Source organism: Tenrec ecaudatus, chromosome X, assembly GCF_050624435.1.
Source record: "Tenrec ecaudatus isolate mTenEca1 chromosome X, mTenEca1.hap1, whole genome shotgun sequence".
NCBI classification, from domain to species: Eukaryota; Metazoa; Chordata; class Mammalia; order Afrosoricida; family Tenrecidae; genus Tenrec; species Tenrec ecaudatus.
In genome coordinates, this window is record NC_134548.1 from 165,773,110 (window position 1) to 165,792,330 (window position 19,221).

Sequence of the window (19,221 nt, forward strand, 5' to 3'; positions counted from 1 at the left end):
TCCATTGTACTGCTTCGTATTATGAGGGAGCAATAGTTGGTAGAAAAAAAAGAAATCAATATTGCTATAGTTTATTGTGCCAGCCTGGCCGATAAACACAAGTAGGATTAACTGAAGGGCAGAGGGATAAATGGCTCGGTGAGCCTCACCTTGGATGTTCTGTGCCTCATTTTAAAGGGGTACACTACCTGTGGGATGCCTAGCCTGTGGACTCTGTCGCTGTAAGTTGAGGTCCCTTTAAGCCCACATGATTGGAATGTTCATCTCTCGAGCTGGGGACTGACAGTTGATGACAGTTGGGGACCTGCCTTGCTGTTTGCTGCCTGGGTATATATTAGCCCAGCTCTCTCTACAGAAGGGGACTGGCAACTGGCAGCTCTCAAAACTTGAAGGACTGCTAGTGTCTCACTGCTTTATAATTTAACTGTTAATTTCTTGTATTATCTTTCTGTATATTATTTAACAGTTTATTTCTCGAATTATATATCTATCTTTATAAATATATATATATATAATTACTAGCAATCTGGTTTGTCTCTCTAGAGAACCCTGTCCAACACAAATATCTTGTTAATATCTTGTTTACTGACTCCCAACACAGCTGTGATTCTCAACATGTTGTCCGTTCCCTACAGCACGAGCGACACTACTGCCACTTTGGGCAGAAGGTACATATGGCAGAATCTCACAGTGGGGAGAGCTATGCACTAAGGGAACAAACCATCCACTGAATGTGTTGGAAATTCCATCGTAAACTTCAGGAATTATCTTATGCTGTCTTACTGAGTTAAGAATCACTGTTATTGACCTAATGCTACTAGGTAATTTGTTTTCTTTCTACTCTGAAAACTGAGGCAAATTAGTGACTCAGCTTCTTTGGTTCCTTTGTCTATTCTCACTGAAAATACCTAAGCACATTTTAAAAATGAGCACATATATCAGAAATCATTTGCTTATGGTATTGTGTCATTGGTTTTCTATTTTATTATATTACTGTATGGGGGCTTCAAAAGGTTCATGGGAAAAAAAGGAAAGTAAAAGACAATGGAGCCTTCTTGTATTAGCTTTACAATTATCCAATGTTTTACATTTTAAAATATTATTTCAGGTGCATTTGTCTCATCTCTGGAACAAAATCAAAATCCCACATATGATTGCTTTGCTTCCAGGTGGCAATGCACCTAACAGTCTTGCCCAGAGAGGCAAACAGTCCAGCTCAGCAGCTGCGGCCTCATGTTTGCCTTTGGTCCATGCTAGGGAGTGATCCGCCTGAAAAGATCAGAGTGTGGCCCTTATGGCTCCCTAGGCCCTCTCACCTTCTCTCCTCATTTCATTACCTTTCGACTCTTGCCGTCCCTCACACACAGGCCTTGCCCAGGATGCCATGGGGGTATGTATATGTAATGTGCACACTTTAAAATATGCATATCCTACCACAGCTCAAGGGTTTTAAGCATTATAAAATAGAATATCATGAAAACAAATCAATCAGCACTTTGCAACTTCTTCGGAGGGAAAACAAATTATTCCTAAATTCTTACATGCCAATTACTGTGGTGGTGGTTGTGTCTAATGAGGATGTAACCTCAGAGCTAAACCTAGCGGAACAAAGGTTTCTGCAATAACAGGATCCGAACAGTTAAGGCTCTAAAGTTTATTGATTACATGCATTAGTCATTCCATGAGTAAGGCAGGAGGAAGCAGCTTAAACTTCTTTGGGGACAAGTGTCTCAGGACTTTAATAGGAGCTCCATTGTAAGCCATATGTCACTAAGCTTGTTGGAAGGACAAAAATCTGCCCTGCACTTTGAGGATTTTTTTTTCCTTTTTCATTCTGGAAGCCAAAGTGCAGACAATACTATTTCAGGGGTGGCTGAAAAGCAGTGCAGGCTAATTTTGCAGTCATGGAGTAAAAGGTAGAATCTGAGATTGATGGTGGAAAAAGGAGAGCAAATCATTAATAGCCATTAGCAGTGCATATGAGTCACTTGAAACACCCCCAGTGAACACTCAGACCAAGTAGCACATCGGTCACAAAATCCCATTTTTCTGTAGGCTTCACATCAAATCCTCCCGCTGTAGACAAGAGGCTTCAGTACAGAGAAAGACTGTTGGGCTTTCTAATTGCCCCGCCACTATTTTACAGCCGCATTAAGCCTTCAGAGGGAGTGTGTGCGCATTCTAACAACTACCTCAGACACGGAGCCCCGGCCTCTTTCCCAACCCTCCTATTTCCCCAGCCTTCAGCCATCTGCAGATACTTGGGATTTTACCAAACAAAGCTGTCGGACTTCAGAATCTTTGTACACACTGTCATTGTCGTTTTTCTGCCGGGAATGCCCTTTTCTCTTTATGAGAGCAACAAATTTCCTTCAAGTTTTTGTTCAAATATTACATATTCCATGGTACATTTTTGTGCCTTCCAGGCATCCTGAGTTCCTTCAGCTCGCAGAAATCCCAGAGCACATTGGAGAAGTACCTTAAGACCACCAATGAAGATCATCAGTATGTGCTTCTGTGTCCGCTCCACCCCAACCACTGCCTGTCTGTCGGTCTGTCATCTGTCGTGGACTGCAACTTTCTATGATGCTGCGAGCTGTGACATTGGAGTAATCCATGGTGGCTAGGATTCAGTAGAGCTTCCAAACTACTAAGACAGACTAGGAAGAAAAGTCTGGCAATTGACTAATAAGAATCAACCAAGGAAAACTCTATGGATCACCAGATAATGTTGCCTGGCATGGATAGTGCTGGAGAGAGAGAGCCCCATAGATTAGAAGGCACCACATAACTGTTGCAACAATGAGCTCGAAAACACTGATGATCGTGAAGCAGGCACAGTATCGGGCAACATTGTGTTCTACTATACATGAGGTTGCCACGAGTCAGAGTCGATAGGCTAAGCAACTAGGAAGGATCCACCGCCCCCCCCCCTCCCCACACACACACAATCTCAGAGGGCTGTGAAAACTTGAGAAGAGAGTTTCTGCTTCTTTCACCCTATGCCCTTTGCCTGGTAGGCTAGTTAGCACATAGTAAGTGGCAGGTAACTTATTTTTTATTTAATAAACAGTTAAGTAGCCAGCAAGTCTTATTTCACAAAAGCAACAGTGGCTCAGAGAGGGTAAACACCTTGTCTACAGTTACACTGGCTGATCTGAACCAGAGTTGGGACTCACACCTCCAGCTCATAATTATTCCAAAGCTTCTTCCATGACAACACAAAGCTCCACTCTGTGTAAACTAGCTGTTGACATTGGGTGTTTTATATACCACCCCCTATGTTAGAATGATGGGAGAATAGTGTCATAGACACCATCTGCCTGTAAACCAGCTCTTGCCTTTATTAATAAATGATATATAATTATATAAGATAGGCAGGATAAACAATCCTTAGGAGAAAACAATAGGACCGACAATGCTGGAGGGACATGGGAGAAGGGGAGGTGGGGGAAAAGAAGGGGAGAGTCAACAAAACCAGGGACAAGTGAACAGCAAGTGATCTACAATCGATGGTAAGGAGGGCATAGAATGCCTGGTGTGGTTTGATCCAGTGCAATGTAACCAAGAGGAATGACTGAGAGTGGAATGAAGGCCAGACATGATGGTGGGACAAGAGGAAAGTAAAAGGAAATGGAGTAGAGAACAGGAGGCAACGGACATTTATAGAGGTCTAAATAGAGGCATCTGCATATGTAAATATCTTCATATATAATAATAGGGATATGTGTTAAAGTACATATATTTATATGCTAAGTATTAAGGTAGCAGATGGACATTTGGTCTCTACTCAAATATTCTCTCAATGCAAGAACACTCTGTTCTAATAAACTGGCAATCTGTGATGCTCACCTTCCCAACATGATCGATCACTGAAGACAAAATGGGTGCATAAGCAAATGTGGTGAAGAAAGCTGATGTTGCCTGGCTATCAAAAGAGATAGCATCTGGGGTCTTAAAGGCTTGAAGATAAACAAGCGGTTCTCTAGCTCAGAAGCAACAAAGCTCACATGGAAGAAGCACACCAGTCTGTGTGATCACGAGGTGTTGATGGGATCAGGTATCAGGCATCAGAGAACCAGGACAAAAAATCAAAACAATGTGAATGAGGGGAGAGTGCAGAGTGGAGATCCAAAGTCCATCTGTAGACAATTGGACATGCCATCACAGAAGGGTCACGAGAAAGGGACGAGCCAGCCAGTGTGCAGTGTAGCACCACTGGAACATACATTCCTCTAGTTCTGTAATGCTTCCTCCCCCCTACTATCATGAACCCAGGTCTACCTTACAAATCCAGATAGACCAGAGGATGTATATGGGTACAGATAAGAGCTCTCAACACGTGGAATCCAGGACAGAGAAACCCCTCAGGAACAATAATGGAAGTAGCGATACCATGAGGGTAGGGGGAAGGTAGGTGGAGAAAGGGGGAACTGATTGCAATAATCAACATAGAACCTCGACCCCATCTCCCACCCAGTGTGATGAACATCAGAAACATGGGTGAAGGGAGACAGCAGATGGTGTAAGATATGAAAATAATAATAATTTATACTTTATGAAGGGTTCATGAGGATCAGAGTGTGGGGGAAGGAGGAAAATAATGAGCAGCTGATACCAAGGGCTCAAGTAGAAAGAAAAATGTTTTTAAAAGGATGATGGCCACATATTTACAAATGTGCGTGACACAATGAATGTATGGATTGTTCTAAGAACTGTAAGAACTACCAATAAAATGGTTTTTTTTAAAAAGAATAAATGCACTCCATACTCTATTATTCTCAAGGTCTTCAACTAGACCATCCCGTGACTGAACAATGTGGTATATCTTTCCTATTGGGATGTTAAGTCTTGGAGGACAAAGAATCTTGTTACTGCACCAAGTGCACCAGAGAATTTTGTGATTGACGAAGAACTTGAACTATTCTATGCTTCTCATATCACTGTGTTCTTTCTCAGAGCACGAAATGAGTGAGCTCTTCTCTTCTATCTTCTGTTCATTAGGGAAAGGCTTTTTAAGTGTGGGTTCGTGAGTCCCTTGCTAGCTTAACGAATAAGACGGAATTCCCTAGAGCAAAAGTCAGTACAAGGAAGGACTGTGTGGAGCAAAGGTACTAATGTTTGATTGGTCTGATCACATTAAGCCCTATACAACTAACAGTCTGGCCCAATTTTGTTCCGTGGTTTCTGGTCCTTTCAGAGGTATTTGCTGTAATGAAAACTCAAGTGCAAGTGAGTTGCATCTTAAGTAGAGGAGAGACGCCTTACTGGTAACAATTTTAGGGGCTCCTGTGTCACGCAGAATTTATTCTTCAAAAAACTTGTCTTTAGAAACCCATTGGAAAGTAAGACTAGAGGGGAAAGGACACATCTGAGAGAGGTTTGCCATTGAGTGTGGACTGAGAGTGTCCTTGACAAAGGAGAAGCAGCAGATAATCTGGAGAGGAGAAGTGGAAGATCTGCACTGATGGATAATTTCCTATATGCCAAGCACTGTGCTTGGTGCCTTGCATGTACTTTCCTCGCTGAATTATCCCTGCAGTGGTCATATGTGTATATCCTGGAGAAGCAGTAGAGCATTACGATGAAGGTGGCAGTTTTATAGTTAACACTGTCCTGGTCTTCTGTAAAATGGGGTGAATCATAACTATACCTGTCTCATATGGTTATTTTGGGAAGTGAATGCGATAGGCATATGAACGGCCTGACATATGCCCTGGTACTTGTTAAGCCCTTTGTGGAGGGTTTTGTTGTGAATATACTCACTTCTATATGAAGTGTGGGTTCATAACACTATAAGAGTTCATAACATTGTTAAATGGTAGCGATAGTGACCCGAGTCACTCTTATTTCAAAGCAAAAGTGTTTTTTGTTGGTGGTGGTATCCACTGTATGCAACATCCTCTAAGAAGGGAATGTAGGGTATAGTCATTTTAAACATGCTGCATCTGAGGTGAACATGATCAATTACAGTTGGAAACTCTAGTTTGGAACTCAGGAGAATTCTGACACAATGGGATTGTCTAAACTTTAATGTGGAGCACTAAATGCCTACTACAGGTTAAGCTACACAGTCATGGTATTTTACATATTTTAAAGAAGTAACAGAAAATAGGAATAGTTTCTCCATGTTGAATCATCCGGAGGAAAGCAGCTTCCTGAACCATGCCCCTGTTCATGCACTGATTGGAAGATCAGGCCTAAGTAAAAGTGGTCCATGAATGAGTCCACTAACCGATATCCTCACCTTCTACTTATCCTCCAGACCACAAGTATAAATTATAATGATAAAATTGGAAATGGAGGAGATTCACCACCTATTCACCAAACCTATTTTGTCTCTTTTTTGAACACCTAGCAATATTTCTCTTCCCAGTTTCCCTTACGGTTATGTATGTGCTCACTTCATTATAGTCAAAGGAATGTAGTATAATTGAGTGGGCCCTTCTGAAGCCACATTTGAAATTCCATGCTAAATTCTCTTCACTTACACAAGCAAACATACTAGCCTTGGGAATCATGTGCTGCTTATGCCAGGGAGACCAGATAACATGCTCTTGGTTTCCTGAAACACCACTTAAACATGAGCATCAATAGAAAACACTTGGTTTTTTTAGACCTCTATAAATATCCTTTTATAGAGGTCTAAATACAGGCATGTACATATGTAAATATATTTATATAGATGGTGGGGAAATAGATCTATGTGCATATATGTATAGGCTTAGTATTAAGGCAGAAGAGGGACATTGGACCTCCACTCAAGTACTTACTCAATGCAAGAACACTTTGTTCTATTACACTGGCATTCCATGATGCATACCTTCCCGACAGGATTGCTGAAGACAAATGTGTGCATAAGCAAATGTGGTGAAGAAAGCTGATGGTGCCTGGCTATCAAAAGATATAGTGTCTGGGGACTTAAAGGCTTGAAGATAAACAAGTGGCTATCTAGCTCAGAAGCAACTAGACCCACATGGAAGAAGCACACCAGCCTGTGTGACCACGAGGTGTCGAAGGGATCAGGTATCAGGCATCAAAGAACAAAAAATCATGTCATTGTAAATGAGGGTGACTTCAGAGTGGAGACCCAAAGCCCATCTGTAGACAGCTGGACACCCTATTACTGAATGGTCTCGGGGAGGAGATGAGCCAGCCAGTGTGCAGGGTAGCAATGATGAAACATACAACTTTCCTCTAGCTTTTAATGCTTCCTCCCCCCACTATCATGATCCCAATTCTACCTTACGAAATCTTGCTATACCAGAGCATGTACATTGGTCCAGATAGGAACTGGAAACACAGGTAATCCAGGGCAGATGACCCATTCAGGACCAGCGATACCGGGAGAGTTGAGGGAAAGTGGGGTAGAAAGGGGGAACCGATTACAAGGATCTACATATAACCTCCTCTCTTGGGGATGGGCAACAGAAAAGTGGGTGAAGGGAGCCATCGGACAGTGTAAGATATGACAAAGTAATAATAATTTATGAATTATGAAGGGTTCATGAGGGAGGGGAGCGGGAAGGGAGGTGGAAAAATGAGGAGCTGATTATAAGGGTTCAAGTAGAAAGCAAATGTTTTGAGAATGGTGGTGGCAACAAGTGTACAAATGTGCTTGACACAATGGATGGATGGATGGATTGTGATACAAATTGTACTAGCCCCCGATAAAATGATTTAAAAAACACAACAAACAAATCACCTGCTTTGACCTGTAAGGGGTGAGGCATGAACTTCTTTCATATTTTAAATATTTGATCTAGTAGACATTTTGAGGTTCACCAATTTGTGCTAACTAACACAAATGACCTATCAGGTTCTCTATAGCTATGTTGTGGTTCTTGTTCGGTGCCATTAAGTCAGTTCTGATCCTTAATGTCCCTATGCACAACATAATGAAACACTGCCTAATTTGGTGTCATCCTCACAATTGCTCTTATGATTGAGTCCATTGTTGCAGCCACTGTGTCAAGGGCCCTTCCTCTTTTTCGCTGCCTCTCTACTTTATCAATCATGTCCTTCTCCAGGGATTAAGCTCTCCTGACAACATGTCCCAAATAGGTAAGGTCAAGTCTCACCATCCTTGCCTCTAAAGAGCATTCCAGATATAATTCTTCTGAGACAGACTAATTTTTGACAGTACACGGGACTTTAAATAATCTTTGCCACCACCATACTTCAAATGCATTGGTCCTTCTTTAGTGATCTAAAATGGACTAGTAGTTGCCATTTCACATCAGACAGTCTCATGGTCTACTACTGCTCAAAGGAAACACAAGTCTGCTTTAGAAGAGCACTCCTTAGAGGCAAGGATGGCAGCATTTTGTCTCATGTACTTTGGAAATGTTCTCAAAAGAGACCAGGCCCTGGTCATGTGTGGTAGATAGGCCACCATGAAACAGAGGAAGATCCTCAAGCTATGAGTGGATCCATACATGGATACTCAAAGCATGTAGGAGGATACCCATGAATATATGTAAGCCCTACAAAGATATTTCTACATATGCTGTAAATAAATTCATGAATATATTAGAGCATTGTAGAGTACAGTTATAAAACCTTCTTAGCTATAAATAATCACACTTATGGAGTGAACTGCTGGCTCTGGGGACTCAGGACCATAGTCATGGGGAACACCAAGGTCAATTGACATAACACAGTACACAGGAACAATATTCTACATTATACTTGGTGAGTGGGGTCATAAAAGTTTGTGAGTGACTATCTAAGGTGTAAGTTCTGGTCTCTCCCCATCTGTAGCAGAGATGAATGAAGAAATGAAGCAAAGATAAGATACAAGAAAACAACTACTCCAAAATGCTACGACTAATGGATTGAACAAACACCAAGACACTGAGGCCGGAAGAACAAGATTATAGCACTGCCTACTGCTTTTCAAGGGTTCACAAGAGATCCTGAATGTAGTTGAAAAAAAATGTGGAATATTTACTCGAGTATAAGCCAACCCGAATAACAGCCGAGGCTCCTAATTTTACCACAAAAATTGCAGTTAAAATGTGCTGAAAAACTTGGCTTATACATGAGTGTGTGTGTGTGTATTAAATGCTTACTGCTCTGAGAGAGACTGGCTGAATCTCCAATCTATGGCTCTTAGACACACCTTGGAAGCCTGGAAATGAACTCATCCCTGTGGCTCAACTTTAAGCCACATGATGGACTGGACTGTAAGCTGAACAATAACACCCTTTAGCAAAGTCCATCAGTTGTGTTAGACAGGGTACCATTTGCCCAGAGATAAAGCTCCACGGGCAGGAAGCCATAGGAAAGGAGGACAAATGGAAACAGCAAACGCAGGGAGGGAAGGGGAAGAGCACAGTCACACTGCATGGGAGCGTGCAATAAATGTCTCAAGTCATAATCTGTGTGCGTTGTTCAAAGGAAAACTAATTTGCTGTGTAAGCTTCTGTCGAGATCACCATAAAAAAAGTTAAAATAAGCAAACAAAAAAAAAACAGTGTGGTGCAATGATTTACTTGATATTGGTTGCTTTAGACGGGGTCTTTGAAACTCCAACCAAAGGACTTTTTTCCTGATAGGCCTGGGTAGGACAATGTGGGAGAGTATACTGATAACTTATATGATTAAATTGTGATTGTTAATAGGATTAATTGTGATTGTAAAAACGTGGAACTCTCAAGTGGGGGGTGGTCAATTTTTCTATCCTGCTGGCTATAAAACAAGCCATCTCAAAAGAAGGAGAGATCTCACATGATTCCTACTAACAAGAAAGAGGAGCTAGAAGCGGAACATATCCTTTAGACCCCAAGAGCGCTGAGCAATGAATTTCCTTAATCCAGGGACAGAAAGATATAATAGAGGATAAGAGAAGCAATGGAATGGTGGCAGCAAGATCAGGAATCAGCTTTGGGCATGGGGTGTCTTGAGGCATTTAATTGGGGAGCTAGTTTTGCCTACCCATGGAACTAGAGCTGAGTGCCTTCAGCTAGAGGCATATGGTGGAGTGGTGTGCCCGTCAAGCATTTAATGGCAGCACTAAATGAGCTTTGTATCATTGTCTGCAGGGCAGAGGCAAAGTGGCCACATGGCTGCACGGCCAGTGATCAGAAAGATGCCTCCTTACTGACATGGTTTTAAAGAGAATATCCTGACTGAAAAGCTGTGCCCTGAGCATTTCTGTTCCTGAACTGTTACCTGTTAATGTTCCTAATAAGTCTCATAATCATGAGTATAGTCTGTGAGTTCTGGGTGACAATTGCAATACATTATAGAACCCAGAGGAGAAGCATAGAGGGCAATGGGAACACTGGTTGGTGTCAATATCGGTTAAACAACGAAGATTTGAGAGTGGAGATATTTCTGATCTAAGCCTCATAGGAATCATCCGTAGGCTTATATGCTCCTTCTCTCTTGCCACATAAGAAGAGGCTAGCGAGGCATAGGCCATGCACTCTTAGTACATATAAGAAAGATCAAAATGGACTCTGAAATTTATTCTTGTAAATAAAATGACTAAAGCTAATGATGAGGTAAAAGAGATGAACAAATGATTTTAAAGGGCTCTCCGTTTCTCTGCCACCCCGAGTGTGGTGGTGCTCCGACTTCACCATGTCGTCTCATAAGACTTTCAGGATTAAGAGATTCCTGGCCAAGAAACAGAAGCAGAATCGGCCCATCCCCCAATGGATTCGAATGAAAACCGGTAATAAAATCAGGTACAACTCCAAGAGAAGACATTGGAGAAGAACCAAGCTGGGGCTGTAAGGAGGCCCCTGAAGGGTGGCACGCATGGCCGCATTTTCCCAGGCTCAAATTTTGTCCCCATCTGATGACTTGAACTTATATTGGCAAATAATCTGGTTTATTCCTTGTTTTTTTGCTTCCTAATCAAGTTTAACAATAAATGATGTAATGCTGTTGGTGTGAAAAAAAAAAGATTTTAAAGGGTAGTTCAAAACCTCCTAATGCTTCAAATTTCGCATTCATGTCTTCTTCATCCCCGAATGAATGGGTCAATGTGAATTTTCCCCCATTCTTCCAACTCTATTGTCAGGTCACTAATCCTGACCCACGCCATAGTATTTTCAATTACCCGATAGACATGTAAAAATTGGACATTGACCAAAGAAAATTGATGCCTGTGAATTATTGTGCTTCCAAAGAATACTAAATGTACCCTAGACTGCAAAAGAATGGACAAATCTGTCTTGAAAGAAGTACAGCCAGAATGCCTCCTAGCAGGGTGGATGGTGAGATTTATCTCACATGATAATATGTGCTTCGGACATATTATCAGAAGAGATCAGTCACTGCAAAAAGGCATCATGCTTCCTAAATAAAGAGGAAGACCCTCAGCAAGATGGACTGACCCAATGATTGCAACAATGGGCTAAAGCATAACCATCCTTGTGAGGATGGCACAGTACTGGGCACTATTTCACTCCGTAGTACATGGCACCACTAAGATCCAGGACAAACTGGAAGGTATCTAACAACAACGCCAACAACAACAAAACCCTTTGTTCTGCATCATCCCCTTTCCTCCTATATTTGAGTAATACCCTTTCCTCTCTCTTCACTATCCCTTCTCTGAAACTCTGCTGAGTTGCTGATTGCCTCACTTTATCTTCCTTTCTCTATATTCATCCACGGCCCTGTATTCGAAGTTGGTCACTTCTCACCTGCTGTTGTTGTTGTCAGGTGTTGTTGAGTTGGTACTGACTCATAGCAACCTTCTGTACAACAGAACGAAGTGCCATCTGATCCTGCACCACCCTCCCCTCGACTACTTTAAATATCTCCTTGCTATTTTTCCTAACCCCAGCCCTATGCTCCTCAGATGCATTCTTTACACAGGAAATCAAGTTATATATAAATCATAGGACTGAGCAGTTCACTCTCATGCTTAATACCTTCCACTCCCAGGATAATACCCACGTCCTTTAGTGTGGCACAAAGTGTCTTTACTGAGTAGGCTCTCCTTTTACACATTCACATCTCGTCCCATATCCTCCTTTCTAATATATTCTAACACTGACTTGACAAAATGCCCCCTATATCTTTTCAATTCCTAAAACTGCTCAATTACTATTCTCTCTCTAGAATGTCTTTCGACTTTTCCCATTCCTCCCATTAGTCAATTCCTAATACTATACTAATACTATAATAATTTAAAAACTAATGCTGATATTACAGATATGTCTAAATAAATTGCTTTTGTGCTGATATTGTTACATATCATCTAATTGGTCTGGATTCCTAGAGACCCTATACAGAGGGGAAAGTACTACTTATATTCAAGCTCATGGCTGCAGCCACAGTGTCAATCCATTTTGTCTGGGAGATTCCTCTTTTTCACTACACTTTTATTTTACCAAGCATAATGTCCTTTTCAAGGGATTTGTCTCTCTTGATAATGTGCTCAAAGTACGAGAAACAAAATCTTGCCATCCTCCCTTCTAAGGAGCATTCTAGCTGCACTTCCTCCAACAGATCATTCGTTCTTTTGGCAATCCAGGTATTTTCAATATTCTTCACTAGCACCATAATTCAAAGACAGCAAGTCTTCTTTGTTATTCTTCATTCAATGTCCAACTTTCACATGAATAGGAAGCAACGGAAAATACCACGACTTTCATCAGGTACACCATAGTCTTCAAAGTAACTTCCTTACTTTCAACACTTTAAAGAAATGTTGTGTTAGATGGTATCTCATGGTTGCTTTAATTTGCATTTCTCTTATGGCTAATGAACGGGAACACTTTCTCATGTGTTTATTGGCCATAAGGGTCTCCTCCCTAGTGAAATTTCTTTTCAGTTCTTTTGCCCACTTCTTTAGGGGGTTAACTGTTTTCCTCTTTTTGCAGGCCATAAAAGGTCTTATAGATTGTAGTAATAAGCCCTTGTCTGATGTGTCATTACTAAAAATCCTCTCCCAGTCTGTAGGTTACCTTGTTACCCTCTTGGTGAAGTATTTCCAGGCGCACAGGTGATTTATTCTTAGTAAATCCCATTGGTCGATTTCCATCTAACACCCCTGAGGTAAGCTCAAATCAGAAAATCAGAGAGCAACAAATGTTGGAGGGATGTGATGAAGTAGGAACCCTCCTCCTCTGCTGGTGGTCATGTAGATAGGTACAACCACTAGGGAAAGCGATCTGATGATACTTACAGGAAATGGAAATTGATCTAATTTATGACTCAGCCATCCCTCTAGTGGGCATATACCCAGAGGAGGTACAAAATACAACACGACCAGTCATTGGCACTCCAATATTTAGTGCGGTGCAATTCACAATCACAAAGAGTTGGAACAACCTAAATTTCCACCGATAGACGAGTGGATTAGCAAACTCTGGCACTTACACACAATGGAGTACTTGCAGCACTAAAAAGAATGGACGATCACATGAAGCACATGGTTTCATGGGAAGAGTTGGAAGGAATTATGTTAAGCGAGGTAAGCCAATCTCAAAAGGACAAGTATAAGATGAGTCCCCTGAGGTAATTATAATCAGCACAACAGGAATAGAAGAATAGATACTTATCTTACAATATACAGGTGGAAGCATAGGCAGTTGGGGGGAAGTCAGACCACACCCAGGGAAGTACATGCGAATCAACAAGAAGAGGCAGGGGGAAGGAGGACGGAGAATGGGGATGGGGAGAAACTGAGATGATGACTTGGGGGAGCAGGTCACTAACCCACCCAGGGGGAAAGTATTGGTTGTGTCTCCACAGAATTGGTGTGTGCATACAGACCCCCACCATGGGGTGCCAAACCAGGAGGGCAACGTAACACGTGGAGGAATGCATTAAAAGACTGGACTAAAGGGCCGGCCCAACCAGACCCAGCCTGACCCTTACCCTGGAAGTGAGGCGGGGGAAAGGAACCAACCTACCATACCCAGATGGAAGCAAACCAAGAAGGAAAAAGAGAAAGGGGCAGTTGGCCTAGACTCCATGTAGGCACACTAAGCCCAGAGGAGCAGGTCCCTGCATGAAGCTGCTGGGGCACAGAGAGGACTGTGGGACCACCAACAACTCAAGACAGGTTCCCTAACTGGAGCACACAGGGGACAATAATGGGGACACATGGCGGGGAGACAGTCTGGGAATGGAGCATAACAGATCAGCAATTGGAGTAAAGCAGAGCCACAGAGCTCCTAAGGAATCCCAAGAATGGACTCCGGGCTAGGAGGGGCAGCCCCTGGATCTCCCTCAGGATCAGGGGGGCAGGGTCTCATGGGGGCCAGCAAACAGACCTGGACCTAGGTAGAAGTTTTTTTCCTTTCTTTTTCTCTTTCCTTTTTTTTCCCTTGAACCATATGCTTTCTTATTGTTTGGACTAGGGCATTGATAGTTTTCCTAATTATCTGGATTGCACATAGGAGGGAAGCTTGGGGAGAAGGCAATGGGGCCAATGGCCCCGGAAGGTAGAAGAGGAAGAAAGAGGTGGGGAGAAGGGTATGGTGAGTAGACAGCGTCGTGGACAGGAGAACCACTAGGGAAGTGGAACCAGCATCTAGGAGAGGGTAGAGACCCTGTGAGTATTAGAGCAACACCAAGCTAGTGGAGAGGAAGCACTAAGAGGTGGAAGAAGGAGGGATGTGACAGCAAGGCAGGAGGAGGCAAAAGGAAACAGAGGCAAGCTCTAGGAAGCAAAGGCATAGATAGGGAAATTAACAGAGGTGTCTACTTATGTAAATACATTAAACCATAACACTGGTGGTATTGGCATAAAAATTAATAGTGGTACATATCTTTATAAGGCAATACACTGAAGCTGCAGACAGGTCTTGGGCCTCGGTTCATACTTCCCCTCAATACAAGAACACTTTGTTCTAACAAATTGGCACTCTGTGATGCTCACTGCCCCATCCCCACTCCACACACGATTGCTGAAGACAGAATGGGTGCATAAGCAGATGTGGTGTGCCCAGTTATTAAAAGATATAAAAGTGTCTGGGGTCTTAAAGGCTTGAAGTTAAACAAGCGGCTATCCAAACAGTGAAGCAACAAGCCAACATGAAAGAAGCACACCAGTCTGTGAGATCATGAGGTGTCATTGAGACGGGACAATGGGCATCAGAGGATGCACAACAAACACCAAACAAACAAAAATACATTGGTGAGAATGGACGGGGGTTGGAGCAGAGACCCAAAGCCCATCTATGGACAATGGGACATCCTCACACAGAGGGGTTCCAGGGAGGGAATGAGTAAATTAGGGTGCAGAAGAGCACTTATGGGTAACCTCTGATCCCTTGAGGCCTCCTCACCCCCGACTATCATGACCCCAGCGTCGCTTCCCAATCTAGACTAGACAGGAGCATGTACATAGGTATAGGAAAGAGATAAAATTCACAACACAGAGAACCCAGGAAGAGAAATGGGAATAGAGATAGTAAAACGGTAGGGGGAAAGGGTGGAGAGATGGAAAGGGAGGGGGGACACCGATCACAATGAATGGCACATAACCACACACACCCCTCCAGGGGGAAGAACAACAGAAACCAGAGGGGAAGGGAGACAGCAGTTGGTGTGAGATTTGAAAATAATTAACAACCTACAACCTATCAAGGGGCCATGAGGGTTGGGGAGGGGGTGGGGTAAAAAGGAGCTGCTGATCCCAAGGGCTCAATGGAAACTAAATGTCTCAAAAAGAACTATTGAATATATGTACTAATATGTCAGATACAATTGATGTATGAATTGTAATGTATGTATGGATTGTGATAAGAGTTGTATATGCCCCTAATAAAATGTTTTTTAAAAAAAGAGTGTGCAAGAGTGAAGGTTTAAATGGTTAACAAAATAAAAGCATGAAGGTAGTAGATGAGTATTGGGCCTCTACTCAAATACTCATTCAATGCAAGAACATTTTGTTCTAAAAACCTGGAATTCTGTGATGTTCACCTTCCCAACACAATAGCTGAAGTCAAAATGGGTGCATATGCAAAAGTGGTGAAGTAAGCTGATGGTGCCCAGCAATTAAAAGATATAGTGTCTGGGTCTTAAAAGCTTGAAGTTAAGTAAACGGCCATCTAGCTGGGTAGCAACAAAGCCCACTTGGAAAAAGTACACCAGCCTGTATGATCACAAGGTGTCGACAGAATTGGGTATCAGGCATCAGAAGGCCCCAAATAAACAACTATATCTATACAAATAATGGGGGTCGGAGTGGAGACCCAAAGCCCATCTGTAGACAATAAGACATTCCTTCACAGAAGGGTCACAAGGTGGGAATGAGTTAGTCAAAGTGCAGCATAGCACCCACAGAAGACATAACACACATTACTCCAGTTCTTTAATGCTTCTTCCCCACCCCCAGTATCATGACCCCAGATCAACCTTATAAATCAGGCTAGACGAGAGCATGTGTACTGGTACAGATAAGAGCTCTGGACACATGGCATCCAGGACAGATAAAACCTTCAGGAACTGTAATGGGAGTTGAGTTACCAGGAGGGTAGAGGGGAGGTAGAGGGAGAAATGGGGAACCGACTATGATTGATGTATAACCCCACCCCCAGGGGGATGAACAATATGTAAAATATGAAAATAATAATAACATCATTTTCAAGGGTTCATGAGGGTGGAAGGGTAGGGGAGGGAGTGAACAAAGGGAAGCTGATACCAAGGCCTCAAGCAGAAAGAAAATGTTTTAAAAAATGATGATGGCAACAAATGTACAGATGTGTTTGATACAATTGATATATGGTTTGTTATAAGAGCTGTAAAAGCCCCAATAAAATGATTTATTAATTTTTAAAAAATCTTGTGCAGCTGATTTACCCAATGCAATACATCCCTTGATCTCTTGACTGTTGCTTCCATGAGCATTGAATGTGGATCTGTGTTAGTCTGGGAATGACTACAGAAGCAAATCCAGTAATTGTACATTAAGAAAACATACCAGCCCAGTCCAGATCAAGTCCATAAGTCCAATATTTGCCAATATATCCAATAATAGTCTATACATTCCTCTTTAGAATTACACAGCCATGCAATAATGCCGAATGCAGGAAGATCACAGACCAATAGGTGGAAAGTCTTGTGGATCCAGTGGTGGTAGAAGCACCTCAGCACTCACATGGCTCCTTCAGCTCCAGAGCTCTGGCTACATCAGTGTCGTTTCATCAGACTCATCGTCAGTAATGTCTCGCAGGGAGTGAGTCTGAGTCCCACCTCCAATGAGCTATTTATCTCCTTAGCACCTCCAAATGAGGACATCAAGCTGTGACTGACTTATTGACAGGCTAAACTCCACCTCTTCACTCTTAAGTCTCAAATTGGCAACAGATTGTGTAACTACCACAGGATCCAAGCAAGATGAAATCCTTGACAAATTCAATCTTTTCTCCATTTATCGTGATGTTACTTATTGGTCCCATGGTGAGGATTTTTGTGTTTTCTTTTCATTAAATGGTAATCCATATTGAAAACTGAAATCCTTGATCTTCATCAGCAAGTGTTTCAAGTCATCCTCACTTTCAGAAAGCAAGTTTGTGTCAACCTGATAGCTAAGATTGGAGATCCTCCAATCCTGATGCCACATTCTTCTAACAGCCAGCTTCTCTGATCATTTGCTCAGCAAAAAGATTGAACAAGTATAGCGAGGGGATGGAAACAACCTTGCCACACACCATTCCTGATTTTAGTTCTTTCACCTTCAGACATGCTGAGTATGGTCTTTCTTCTGGGTTTCTAACATTAGGTCTTTTCACATTTCATTGTAATACTTTGTCTTCTCGAGATGCCTTTTGAAATCTTCTGTTCAGCTCTTTGATTTCATCATTTCTTCCATTTGCCTTAGGTACTCTTTGATTAAGACCAAGCTTCAGAGCCTCTTCTGACATACACTTTGTTCTTTTTATTTTTTTTTTCCTTTTTGGTGACTTTTTGCTTTCTTCATGAATGATGTTCTTGATGTCATCACACAGCTCATCAAGTCTTCTGCCATTAGTAATCAATGAATCAAATCTTTTCTTGAGTTATACACAAGGTTGTATTTTGACTCTCGAGAACTTGTTTTCATTTTGTCAGCTTCAACCTGAACTTATATATGACCAGCGAATGATATGGTCCACAGTTGGCCTCTGGCTTTATTTTGACTGGTGTCATTGAGCTTCTCCATCTGTTCTTCCCAGAGATGTAGTCAATTATGTTTCTGTGTATTCCATCTGGAGAACCCCACGTGTATAGTAACCTTTTGTAGTGTTAAAAAAAGTTATTGTTGGGTATTGCAAAATTCTATCATGCAATCTGCATTCAGCCTAGTTTCTATCATCAAGGCCATATTTCCCAATTACCATTCTTTCCTCTTTGTTTCCAAGTTCTGCCTTCCAGTCGCATATAATTATCAATGCATCTTGATTGCCTGTTTGATCAATTTCCAACTGAAGACATTGGTAGAATTCTCTTTTTTTTCATCACTAGATTTAGTGCTTGCTGTATAAATTTGACAGAATTTTCTTGTATGCAGATATTATCCAATCACATTTTGTAATTCCCACCATAGTGAATCTTATGACTGATTCAAAATATCCAATACCAGTCCATTTCAGCTCATTAACACCTGGAATATCGATCTTTATCCTGTCCATTTTATTTTTGATGACTTATTTCCCTAGATTCATATTTGGTACAGTCTAAGTTTCAAGTATTAATGGATGTTTGCAGCTATTTCTTCTCATGTTGAATTGTGCTCCATCAGCAAAGGTCTCAAAGGGTTTATTGCAGCCAACTCATTCTGGTCAACTCTACTTTGAGAAAGCAGCTCTTCTTCGGTCATATTTTGGTGATTTATGACCTGAGAGGTTCATCTAACAATCTGATGCTATTCATTAAGTTTTCAGTATCTGACAGTGTTCCACTAGTATTCATAAATTTTTCAGTGGTTAATTCCTCAGAAATGGACAGTCGATTCCTTCTTTTTAGTCCGTTCTTAGTCTGGAAGCTCGGCTGAAACATGTTCACTTTGGGTAACTGCTAGTATATGAAATACTCATGACACAGTTTGTAGCATCACAGTGATATGCAAGCCATCATGGTACGACAAACTTACAGACATGTGGTTGATGGTTTTAGTAAATGGAAATTAATTCGTTCTCAAATCTGGAGCCAGGCATCTGAGTTCAGCTTGGAAACAGGGTTTCTTTCGCTGCAGTTTTGGAGGAAGGTGTATATTACCTCTTTTCAGTATCTATAGGCTTGTCATTCCTTGGAGATCTTCAT

At 41.8% G+C, this 19,221-nt stretch overlaps 1 protein-coding gene across 1 annotated transcript in view; it reads right to left on the reverse strand.

The window, feature by feature from the left end:
* Window positions 1–19,221, reverse strand: part of GABRA3 (gamma-aminobutyric acid type A receptor subunit alpha3) — a 181,026-nt gene that overhangs the window by 53,676 nt on the left and 108,129 nt on the right. The gene's annotated exons all lie outside the window — the stretch shown is intronic.